The sequence below is a fragment of the Canis aureus genome, chromosome 15 (assembly GCF_053574225.1).
Source record: "Canis aureus isolate CA01 chromosome 15, VMU_Caureus_v.1.0, whole genome shotgun sequence".
NCBI lineage: Eukaryota > Metazoa > Chordata > Mammalia > Carnivora > Canidae > Canis > Canis aureus.
Window position 1 is genome coordinate 36263513 of NC_135625.1, and position 13521 is coordinate 36277033.

Genomic DNA, 13521 nt, shown 5'->3' on the forward strand with positions numbered 1-13521 from the left:
TGAGTATACCTTATAAAAAGTGGAATGAATGTATTAATGTCATATATTATAAGAGGTGCAAGGGAGGAATCACAAATAGTCTGTTATAGGGATATTTTGCTACTGCTGAAGAGGTACAGTGCTATTTGAAGTGAACTTGGATTAGTTGTAAGTGCATATTGCAACCATAGGGCAACTAAAGGTAGTAAAAATGAAGTAAAATTTGATATGATGAAAAGAGAGGGAATGAAATCCTATAAAATGCTCAATTTAAACCAGAGAAGGGAGAAAGGGTAAAGACAAAAAAAATTACAAAGAACAGTGACAATATATAGGAAACAATAATAAATATTATAGCTATTAATCTAACTATATCATTAGTTATTTTAAATGTAAATACATCAATTAAAGAGATTGTCAGTGCTGCTTAAAAAGAACCCCAAATATGTTGTCTTCAAGAAATCCACTTTACATACAAAGACAAGGAGATTAAAAGTAAGAAGATGAAGAGAGATAGACCATGCAAATATTAATCAAAGGAAGCCAGAATACTATATTAATTTCAGAGTAGGTTAACTTCAAAGAAAGGAAAATAACAAGACATGAAGAGGGCCATTAGTAATGATAAAAGGGGTAAAGTCTTCAAGAGGACAACAATCCTTAATGTGTATGCATTGAATCACAGAGCATCATTATATGTTAGGTAGAAACTGATAGAACAGCAAGAAGAAATAGATGAGTTAGTTCATTGTTACATACTTGGAGATTTCCACAAACTTTTGTTGTATCTATTGACTGATCCAGCAGGCAGATATCAATTAGGATAGAGTTGAACTGAACAGCACCACAAATCAGGTGGAGCTAATTAAAATTTATATACTACTTCACCTAACAACAGCAGAATATACATTCTTCTTAAATTCACATGGAACTTTTATCAAGATATACAACCAATTCTAGGCCATAAGATACATCCTAACAAATTTCAAATAATAGAAATTAAGCAAGATTCACTCATTGGTCACAGGATATTAAACTAAACATCAGTAGCAAAAAGAGCTGGAGAAGCTCAAAATACTTGTGGATTAAATAATACACTTTTAAATAACATATGGGTCAATGACAAACTCCTAAGAAATTTAAAAGTATTTTGAAGTAAATTAAAATTAAGGCACTACCTACCAAAGTTTATGGACTGCAGAAAAGAACAGTTCTTTGAGGGAAATTTTTAGTAATTTGGTGGGGACAGGTGACTTGGGGACCTTACTCTTCTGCTATCTTGCCCTGCCTCTTTGAGAGAAATTTTCAGTGTTGAATACATGTATTAGAAAAGAAAATGTATTTAAAACTAATAATATAAGTATCCACCTCAGGAAACTAGAAAAAGAAGAGAATTTAAATCCAAAGTAAGCAGAAAAAAAAAGATGCAATAAAATTTGAGCAGTAATCAATGAAAGTGGAAATAGAAAAATCAAGAGAAAATCAATATAACCAATCTGTTTCTTTGAAAAAAAAAACACAGTAAAATGGATAAAACTCTCACCAAATTAACTAAGAAACAAAGAAGACACAAATTACTAATATCAAAAATGAAAAAAAAGAAGAAAAAGAAGCTATTACTACTGATCCCATGGCCATTGAAATTATAATAAATATTATGAACAACTTTATGCTCACATATTTGATAAACTTGATGAAATGGACCAATTTATTTGACAGATACAATCTACCAAAACTCACCCAAACAAAATAGATAATCTGAATAGATGTGTATATATTAAAGCTTTTATTTTTATTTATTTATTTTATTTATGATAGTCACAGAGAGAGAGAGAGAGAGAGAGAGAGGCAGAGACACAGGCAGAGGGAGAAGCAGGCTCCATGCACCGGGAGCCCGACATGGGATTCGATCCCGGGTCTCCAGGATCACGCCCTGGGCCAAAGGCAGGCGCCAAACCGCTGCGCCACCCAGGGATCCCAGATGTGTATATATTAAATAAATTGAATTAATAATGAATAACCTTCCAAAATACAAAGGACTATACCTGGATAGCTAATTCAACAAAACATCTAAAGAGTAAATAGATTCTAATCTTTATAATCTCTTCTAGAAACTAGAAGAAGAGGAACTACTTCATAACTCAATCTATGAGGCCAGAACTACCCAAATACCAAATCTTGACAAATACATTTAAGAAAGGAAAACTATGAACGAGTATCTTTCGTGAATATAGATGCAAAAGTCCTAAACATAATTTTAACAAATTAAATTAAAGATGCATAAGAAGAATTATCTACCACTAACCAAGTGGGATTTATTTCAGATATGCAAGGCTGATTCAACACTCAGAAACCAATTACTATAATCTATCACATCAACAGGCTAAGGAACAAAAATATGATTATATCATAGACACAGAAACAGCATTTGACAAAATCCAACACTCATTCATGATAAAAACTCCTGGGTGGCTCAGGGGTTGAGCATCTGCCTTCAGCTCAGGGCATGGTCCTGGTCCTGGGATCGAGTCCCACATCAGGCTCCCTGTGAGGAGCCTGCTTTTCCCTCTGCCTAAGTCTCCTCTGTCACTGTCTCTCATGAATAAATAAATAAAATCTTAAAAAAAAAAAACTGCCAGTGAACAAGGAAGAAAGGGAGATAGGGAAACTTTCTCAACTTATAAAGAATATATTTAAAAATTTACAGCTAACATCATACTTCATTGTGAGAAACCAAGGCTTCCCTGCTAGGATCAGAAACAAGGCAAAGATTTCCCCTCTCACCCTCCATTTCAGCATTGTAATGGAATGTTCTAGGTAATGCACCAAACAAGAAAAAGAAATAAAAAATATACAAGTGAGGAACAAATAAGTAAAAATGTTTTTGTTCACAAATGACATGATCATCTATGTAGAAAATCTGAAAGAACTAACCCCAAGACTCCTAAACTAAGTAATTAAACCAAGGTTGTAGGATACGAAGTTAATGTACAAAAGTCAATTGCTTTCTTCTATAACGCTGATGACAAATGGAATTTGAAATTAAAAATATTGGCATTCCTGCCTCCCTGAGGAAGGAAATACTTAGGTAAAAATTCTAACAGAATATGTACACAATCTATTTTAGAAAAACTATGAAACTGATGAAAGAAATCAAGTAAAGAAAGAGATATTGTATGTTCATAGATAAGAAGATTCAATATTGTCAAGATGTCAGTTCTTCCCAACTTGATCAATAGATTCCATTCAATCCTAATAAAAATTCCAGCATATTATTTTGTAGATATTGACAAAATGATTATAAACTTGATATGAAGAGGCAAAAGAACCAAATAGGTAACACGACATTAAAGGAGAACAAGTTGGAGAACTAACACTATCTGACTTCAAGACTTACTATAAGATTATTATAGCAATCAAAATAGTGAGATATTGGCAAAAGAAGAGACATCTTGATGAATGGGACAGAAAAGGGAGCCCAGAAATAGACCCATATAAAGATATTCAACTGACATCTGACAAAGGAGCAAAGGATACAATGGAGCAAAGATAGTTTCTTCAATAAATTGTATTGGAACAACTGGATACCCACATAAAAAAAAAAAAATTGAATTAAACACAGTTCTTACACCCTCCACAAAATTAACTCAAAATGGATCATAGGCCTCAACACAAAATACATAACTATAAATGTCTTAGGAGATAACATAAGAAAATGTAGACGATCCTGAGTATGATGATGATTTTTAGATACAACACCAAAGGCATAATCTATGAAAGAAATAACTGATAAACTGGACTTCATTAAGATGAAAATTTTTTGCTGTGCAATAGCTAATGTCAATAGAATGAAATGCAAGCCACATACTGGGGGAAAATGTTTGCAAAGAGCACACCTAATAAGGGACTATTATTGGAAATATACAAAGAACTCTTAAAATTCAATAAGAAATCAAACAACCCAATTAAAAGATGAGGCAAAGACCTTACCAAACACTTCACCAAAGAAGATATACAGATGGTAAATAAGCACATGAAAGGATGATCAACATCTGTCATCAGGGAAATGAAAATTAAAACAGTGAGATACCACTATACACCTATTAGAATGGCCAAAATGAGGAACCGTGATACACAAATGCTGTACCAGTCTGGTGGGGAATGCTAGTAATGAGAGATGCTATGCATGTGTGGGGGCAGGAGATACATAGAAATCTCTGTGTCTTCTCCTCTGTTTTGCTGTGAACCTAAAACTACCCCTAAAATGAAGTCTTCAAAAAAGAAAATTTCTTCAGGATAATACTATGCAACTGACTACTACCTGAGGCACTTGAATCCATATGACTCTTCAGATTTCTTGGCTTGTGGGTAAAGAAAGGGGCTCTGCAAAGGATGCACAGAATGCCTTCATTTAGTGTCAGTAGTGGGTTGACCCCGCTGTGTCTGGAGGTCAGACAGTTTCAGAACCACTGAACATATATCCCAAAGGGAGTGATGGGTGATGAGGACTTGGCACACCACAGGCACATGTAGATCCTGGAATATTCTTTGCCAAAAACTATCTCACCAAATCTTCTTAAATAGATGATTTTGAATGCCTAGCTGACATATGTTATCATAGGCTCTAATATGAAGAAGTCTTATCTTTAGAATTTCTACTGATCAGTGGTTTCCCAGATTCTTTTCTTTTTTTAAAATATTTTTTATTTATTCATGAGAGACAGAGAGGCAGAGACATAGGCAGAGGGAAAAGCAGGCTCCCCGCTGGGAGCTTGAAGCCAGATTCAATCCCAAGACCCCGGGATCATGACCAGAGCCAAAGGCAAATCCTCAACTGCTGATCCACCGAGGTGCCCCACAGATTCTGTTCTATGTTACCTTTACAGCTTCAATTGCTTTCAACCTACCTGCTCTCTTAGTTCTCAATCCTCCTACTTCCTATCATCTTTTTAAACTAGGTAGTTTATTCCTGAAAGGGAATATTGCCATGCATAATAACAAATCCATTTAATGAAATTAGGACTCAATCAAAGTGAAAACATCTTGATACCTAGTTTTGATCATGTTGTAACAAGATCACATGGATCTTACTCATTTCCAGTCTAGCAGAAGATAAGAGGTACATTCGTTATTTATTCCTGCTTAACAAATTACTTTAATATAGTGATTTAAAATAGCAAGCAATTATTACCTTGTGATTTCTGTGAGTCCTGAATTCAGGAGTGGCTTAGCTATGTGATTCTGGCCCAGAGTCTTTCCTGAAATGGTACTCAAGAATTTGTCCTAGGATGCAGTCATTTGAAGGTTTGACAGGGGCTGAAGAATTAATTTCCAAGATGGCTTACTTACATGGTTGTTGACAGGAGGCCTCAGTTCCTTGACCTGTGGGTCTTTTTATAGGATGGCTTGAGTGTCCTCACAGTATGGTACTTGGTTTTCCTCAGAGTGCTCCAAGAGAGAGTAAGGCAGAAGCCATGATGTCTTTCATTATCTAGCCTTGGAAGTCATACACTCTCAACTACAACAGTATCCTAGTGTTAAAGAGGTTGACCTTATTCATTGTGGGAGTAGCTATACAGGCCATGAATGCCAGGGAGTAGGGATTATTGGGATTATCTTGGAGTCTGGCTGCCCCAGTGAGGCACTCATAAATGTTTGACAGAGTGATAAAATACCAAACTGACACCTTCCTGCCTCCCCACCATCCCCAAAAAGAAACAACATGTATTGTAAAATATCCTTTCTTATATTTACTAAGTGAATCTTCACAATCACTTCTTTGGTAGATAATCCATATTACAGATGACAAAGCTGAGATTTTTAAAAAGCTTCAGTAATTTATTCAATATTATACTACTAGTAAACTACAAGATCAAATTTTATTTTTTTCGTTTTATTTTTTAAGATGTTATTTATTTATTTGGGAGAGAAAGAGTGAAAGAGAGCTAGAGAGAGCACCTGAGCATTGGGGAGGGGCAGAGGGAGAGGGAGGAGCAGGCTTTCCACTCAGCAGGGAGCCCAATGTGGGGCTCAATCCCAGGACTCTGGGATCATGACCTGAGCCAAAGGCAGATGCTTCACTGACTGAGCTACCCATGTACCCCCAAAAGACTAGATTTTAAATACAATCAGGGCAATGTTGATCCTCTCTGATTATCTATAGAATAATATATGACATTCTTTTCACCTTGACTTTCCTGATGGGACAATGTTTATGAGGACATGCATCCTCATTAAAATAGTCATTCATTTTTACTTCTGTACTGAAACAGGCAGCAAACTATGTTCAATATTTTGTTATCTCTGTGGATCACCCTCTGCTCTCACAGTTTCTTTTCCACTGATCCTTTAGCAGATAAGGTGACTCTGGTTGAGTATCATTACTATGGAATATTTAGTTTTCAAAGGAAAAATATCTCTAATTTGCCATCAGTAAAACATAGAGTTTAATATCATCGTCACAAATGCATACAGTGCTATAGTTATTTTGATTAGCTTACTTCTTGGAAATCTTTACTGTGAACATCAGCTTTTGTCCTCTAGATGGAAAAGAATGTTTTATCTTCTCATGGGTCTTGGTGGCAGCTTCTGCTCTTCCCAATTCATGTTCCCTTTAGGAATAAATGTGTATAATACCTGCAATTTCCATTCTCACTGCACATCTCAGGGCACAGAACCCTGAAGATATGTTCTGTCTTTGCCTGGATTCATGACCGCTTTTTATGCCTATAGTTAGCATTTGGTGCACGAGGTTTCAGCTCCCAGTAAAAACACTGAAACTGCAGCCAGAGAGGAAGAACAGCAGAGCGAACTGCTCAGGCAACAGAGGCTGTGAAACTCATTTTGACCAAAAATCTAAGATTCATATTGTGGTTTATTTAAGCAGCTGACTCATAAAACTTAGAATTCCATGTGCAGGAGTCCTTTGCACAGATGTTAAATGTTGTAGCTTTCTTTCCACTTTATGGGCTTGATCACAACATATGTCTTCATCCCTGTTTCATTTCTTAGTCTCCTAAACTCCAGTTATGGTTCTGAGTTCTGGTGACTTCTTTCCCCAAAATAAAATGATGGTTCTCCTGGAAAACCTAGGATGACAAAGAGAGAGGGGTTCAGGGGCCCTAGCTAGGCTACACTAAAGTATTATTGAGCTTGAAGAGCAATGAGATGATCTCACTAACCAGGATCATTCCCCAGAAGGAGCACTCCTTGAAGATAGGAGCACAGCTTTGAGAGGCTGGAGTTGGCCTCAGAGTTCAAGTTCAAGTAGAACTCTAAAATGTATGTTTGGGTAATAAATGATTTATGTGTAAGCCACCACCAAGGGAAGCTGCACCCTGTCAGGTGACCATTTAAAATCTATTTTTAACAGGTTTTATTTATTTGTTTGAGAGAGAGAGAGTGAGAAAGAGAGCAGGGGGAGGGGCAGAGTGAGAGGGAGAGAATTCTCCAGCATATTCCCTGCTGAATATGGAGCCCAACTCAGGGCTTGATCCCAGGACCCCAGGATGTTAACTGGGTTAACTGCCTTAACCCCAGTTAAGGCAGATGCTTAACTGACTGAACCCTCTAGGCACCCCAAAATATTTTTAAGCATCTTAAGTATAATAAAGATTTTGTGTTAACACAGGAGAATTTCCTTATTTTATGAAGATGATGTTAAAACAAAGACGGCAGAAGTGCCTCCTGTCTGCAATTTACTTCAAAATACAGCAGCACAATAAAATAGATTATGCAGAAATGGCAACCTGTTTACAATCATTAAATGTAAATAATAGATATCTGGCCATTTCATTCACACCACTTTTCTATAATAGAAAGCAAAAGTTGCTTAATAAGATACAAAAATTGATGGGCAAGTGAGAGTCAGGATAACAGAAGAAAAAGGTGAGCTCCTTTCTTTGTGCTTCCTTATGGCATCATTCAGCCTGATGTCTAAATAAATACTGAACAAATATTTAGGGAACATATCTTAGAGATTTTGAATGATGTACCTACCTGGGAGTTTGGGTTATACAGGAATTCTTCACATATCTCTACATCAGAGACTCAACCGCTGGCAGGAGACCAAGACTTAAGAAGTAAAAAAGATGAGAGGACATCTACCTTTTGGTGAAAGAGAACCTCCTCTATAGCACGTGTAGACAGAAGATAGTATCTCTGTATATCTCAAGTGTGAGAGCATCAAAATATAGCAGTCTGCTTAAAACGTTTCAAAAAGTCATTCGCTTCACCACAGGGCATGTTCAGAGTGACCACTTGACATTTCCAAAGGGAAGTCATTATTCACAGAATCATTTGCTTAAAGGATAGGTAACCAGAGTGTAGTTTTCTAAGGATTTCATGCCAAGTGATTGATTTTTCTTAAAGTGTGGTAATCAAGGAGTATTTGTCAGTTATCTGAAAAATATCTATTATCCTATTTCATCAGAGTACAAAGTAAATTATATAAAGTGACACCATAAACCAAGAGGACCCTATTTTTAGGGCATTGTGGAGGAGCTGGCCAGCTATTTTAAACTTCTATATTCCCTTTCAGTGATGTGAAGTGTGGGCCTATCTTTGAGAATTTCACATCCTTTTTCTTCTCCTCCCCTCCCCCTTCTTCTCCCTCTTCCCCGTCTCCCTCTTCCTCCTCCCCCCTCCTCCCTTCTCCTGCACTTCCCCCACCACTACCCTCTCCTCTCCTCTCCTCCTCCTCCTTCTTACTTTTTTCCCTGTGGTCACTGTCTTTCCACTAGTAGGATATTTAACATATGCATTCCCCAAACAGGCTAACTTGGAAACATAAGGTGTTTCTGTGCAGATTACTCTGTATGTGCTAAGGAAAGTAACAAAACTGAAAGATAATTTTTCTTCTACCTTTGTCTTTGCACAATTAGCGAGGGAGCCAGTGGTCAGCAGCAAGGATGGCAGTAGAAAATCATCTCGTTGACTATTTAAGCAAGAGTCAAAAAATGAGGCAGAGAAGTTGGGATTGTACCCAACTAGTAGTTTGATATTGTCATTGGTGGCCACAAATGCTTGCCATTTATCAAAATAGGCTTAAATGGGATCAAGGAAAAAGTCCATGATCTTGACTATATCAATTATATGAATAATCTAAAGATGATTATTTTTCTTCTTATTCAGGCACATAGCATGAATATAATTTATCTATTTTTGCCATAATATTGGTTCAGACTAGTATTTCCTTGAGTAGGTTCAAAGTTGATGGAATTTTAAAAATTAAAAAATTAAAAGTTGAAACTAGGTACAATCCTTTAATTATAGATTATTTAAAACAGAATATTGAACTTGAGTCTTGGTAAGACAAGCTTAATAAGTATTTTTCCTTTCTTAATTATAATTTTGAATCTCTTTCCCCAGTTCTCCCTTGTTGTTTCAAATGGAATTTAATTTGCAAATATTTGACTCTATTAGAAACAAATAAAACAAGTGTATTTCCTCTCATATATATGTATGTATGTGTACCTATGTATACATATATATGTATGCATGTGTGTGTGTGTGTGTGTGTGTGTGTGTGTGTAGTGTTGGGAATAAAACACATAAAAAGACCTACCTACCAGACTTTTCTGATTCAATATAACTTTCAATATGGATTCGGGAGCAATTTTTGTTCTGAATTAATTTTATAACATCTAGTTAAAAGATAATTTTTCCTTAAACCATTGTAGAATTGGCTCAACACTTGATATTTTTTGGTTGAAATGCTCCTAGATAAAAACATGCTGAAATTCAGATTTATCACAATATTAGGAGAAGAAAAAAATGAAAGCAACACCCTTGAGCTAGTATTCTAATCTTAGGGTGTTGTATGGAGTATCATTAGGAAAATGAAGTTAAAAAAGATTTTTTTTTATCACATGTAAAAAGCAAAGGAAATAAATAAGAAAGTCAGTGGTGTTATCTGTCTTTCTAACTACCTATCTCTGTATATCTGTCTTCAGATACACAGATAAACACACTTCTTTTTTTCTAAGAGTGAGATGAAATTAAAAAAATATGGGAAACTCTAAGAAATAATGTACCATATGGCAGGAGCTAAAGAGGAGACAAGTTCTCTCACCTTCAATGGTGAGATTATATGTGTCAACAAACCCCCAACACATATGCTTTTTAAAAATGTAACACCATATACAGACTTTTGAATATAAGAAATAAAATTTCACTGTAACTAAGATGAGAAATAGTCATTATCCATTTGGATTCATTCCAGTTTTCACAAGGGCAAATTCCTAAACTGCCATTTTCTTTTCCCATTATAGATTCTGGCACCAGGGCAGGATATTAGGATTTTAATGCCATAATATATTCTATGAAATATACTAGTGTACTTTACTATCTTGACCTTTTGGCACATCATATTTTGATTCGGATAGCCATTTCACTGTCTGCTCTCAAGCTCAGGGAGGCTATAAAAGAGTGAAATGAATGGATTGACTATAGCTAGTCACAATACAGAATACTGAAAAGGTCATTGTATCTCATCGACTATGCTATTATTCATGGAATATACAGGACCTTAAATATTTGATACCATAGTCTTGTGACACAGAAATCAAGGAAAGAAAGGAACCAAGAATCACTTCTCATGGCAAAATTGCACCATAATTCAAGAAGGAGAAATAGCAGAAGCCTAGTACAAGGGGAAAAAAATAATTTGCACTTCTGTTCATCTCTCCCTTTTTGGTAAAATATATCCATGAGCACAAATTCTCAAAAGGAAAAGAAGTCATAGAGGCCATCTCAAAATGTTAAGGAAACAGCTTGAAACTAAGAGAACTCAGAAACTGAGATTTCTGGTAGTATTTTCCAAGAGTTTCTAGGTCGTGTTTGCTTGTTTTCTGGAGAAGACATTAGAGGGGCTACACTCCAGTAGAAACAGAAGGAAATGTACTCGATTTAAGGTATTAGAATAGAAAGCCCTATAAAATATTTTTTTTCTAGTAGAAACTTCAAAACATGTTCTTTTTTCACCCATATATGATGGTCAGTAGCCAGAGGAGCCCTAAGTCCCTCATTTACAGGTAGAAAGTAAGTTCCTAGGTGGTGCATTAACCAGCATGGCTTACAGAGCTATACTTATTGCTGCCAATATCTTGTTAGTTTATTTAAATAAAATCAACCATAAAAAAAAAGACAAAAGTGGGTCAAATTGATGAGACATGAAGAGGCAATTCATCAAAGAAGAAATACAAATCAACAATGAAAAATTTTGACAAAAAATTTCAATTTCACTAGTAATTCTTTAAATGTAACTTAAATGATAATTGTTTCCATTTTCAACTGTCAGTCATTCAAGAGTAAAGGAAGATAATCTCTGTGTTTGTGAGAATGAGAAAAATGGTATTCAGATTTTTCTTAGGAATATATATTGATAGATCTTATTCCAAATACATTTTTGTTCAAATACATTTAAAATGTGCATAGCTTTAATCAGCAATGGTTTTCATCCTGAGGAATAAATTGGATGTGTGTAATGACTTATCTCTAAAAATGTTAATCTCAATGATATTAATAATAGTGGAAAATCTGAAGACAACATGAGATCAAATAAATTACATTCTATTTACATCATTTAACTCAAGGACCCTAGTAAGGACTTTGAAACATGATACAGCATAAGTGGAAAAAAGTAAGTAACAACTGAGTATCTTGAGTATGTCCCCAATTTTCTAAAGTGGGTGTGTATGCATGTAAGACTTATCAAAAATCTATTTATAATTTCCACAGTGGTTAAGTTTAAGTGATTACATGATGGTATAATGGGTGATTTTGTGTGCACGTGTGCATGTGTGCATATGCAGGGAAAAAGTCTGGTACACTAAGCACTAATGTTAGCAGTGGTTAATTCTGAAAGATAAAATCGCAAAAATTTTTGCATGTATATATGCCTGTGCCTGCTTTTCTGAATTTCCTCAGTCCTTGATAATCAATACATATTGCTCCTTTGAAAACTGAAAAACATATATATTTTTTTTCTTTAAAGAAAACATCCAGGAGAGATTTATTCAAATGGTGACAAGAAATCACAAAGGAAGATCAGAATTACAGTGATTCTTCAGAGAAGCTTCCAAAGATTTCCTGAGTGAATGTCCTGGTTCTTCTCCCGAATGCCATGTATCCATCCTAGACTACTTTCCCAGGGTATGTAAGAACAGGATGGGGAAGCTATAGATAGAAGCATTTTTTTTTTAAAGATAAAAGGAAAAATTTGCAGGTTATTGTAAAACTAAGATTATTAAAAATAGTCATCCCTTTACAATCTTCTGAAGAGGAAGGACTAAGAAAGATGAAGTGGCTTGAATGTGAAGGTTTAGTGTTTGGCAAATCAAGTGATTTATGTCTAATGGCATATATCTCCCTTTCACACAACTGCATAAACATCACACAGAGCAGACCTTTCTTCCAAAAATAATCCTTCTGTACCTTGCCAAGACTTTCTTGAAATTATCGGAAAATAAGCTTGCATCCCAGAAGTATGGTTTATGTTTTATTATTGTCAGGAGAAAGTTTGCTAAGCATTCTTTGGGATTCTTTAGTTAGTAGTACCTTAAAGGACATTTGGGTTTGGATAGATAAAATCAGTTGTGGGGCTTCTATCAGTACAACATTTTCATCTATTACAAAGCCATGAACTGATAGGGGAAACATTCTAGTTCATAGATTCTTCCTCAGATTATGAAAACAACAGTCCTTTGGAACATGTGGCCCTATCTTGGTTTTATTTTGTGGAATACCATTTCTTACTCCAAACACTGAAAAGAACTCATTCCTGCTAATTTTGTTTTAAAAAATATAACTGCATTCACTTATATTTTTCTCTCTGTATCTTTTCCTTCTGTCATTTTTCCACAAGTGAGCCCTTACTGAAGCTGATCAGTTAACCTGATTCATATTTGAAGTTATATAAGGTACTCCAGAAAGAGGTATGTATCTTAAAAGGCAGCAAGAAAGAGGAGAGATTTTGGGACCCCTGGGTGGCTCAATGGTTGAGTGTCTGCCTTTGGCTCAGGGTGTGATCCTGGAGTCCTGGGATGAAGTCCCACATCAGATTTCCTGTATGGAGCCTGCTTCTCCCTCTGCCTATGTCTCTGCCTCTCTCTGTGTGTCTTTCATGAGTAAATAAATAAAATCTTTAAAGAAAAAAAAGAGGAGAGATTTCTTTAAATTTTCATATGGTAGAGGATTACATATTCCTAGTTCAAAAGAAACATACAACAACCTATGTTCTGGCAATTCACTTCTACTTGAGGCACTGGGTTCCCAGTCCTGGCAAAGATTTTTTTTTCTGCTCTAGTAGACACAGAAACCACAGAATCACCAAACTTGAGAGAAATAATATGGACTTAAAGCTTTTTAGAATACTGAGTTGGCCCAGTATCTCTTGAATATTTTGCCCATCTCTGGGGGAAGGAGACAGGTGTGCATAGGAGTGAGATTACTGAATCTCTTGCCAGCCTCACAGAATGGAAATTTGGAGTCAAATATGATTTGCTTTAAAGAAAAACAAAATATGATAGTTCTTATAAATCC

The 13521-nt window shown here is 35.5% G+C and overlaps 1 long non-coding RNA gene across 1 annotated transcript in view; it reads left to right on the top strand.

Moving 5' to 3' along the window:
* Positions 1-13059, top strand: part of LOC144284002 (uncharacterized) — a 29530-nt gene extending 16471 nt beyond the window's left edge. The window contains exons 2-3 of the long non-coding RNA XR_013352484.1: positions 11975-12132; positions 12845-13059. This is a non-coding gene — a long non-coding RNA (uncharacterized LOC144284002). The remainder of the gene's footprint in view (positions 1-11974; positions 12133-12844) is intronic.
* The last annotated feature ends 462 nt before the right edge of the window (positions 13060-13521 follow it).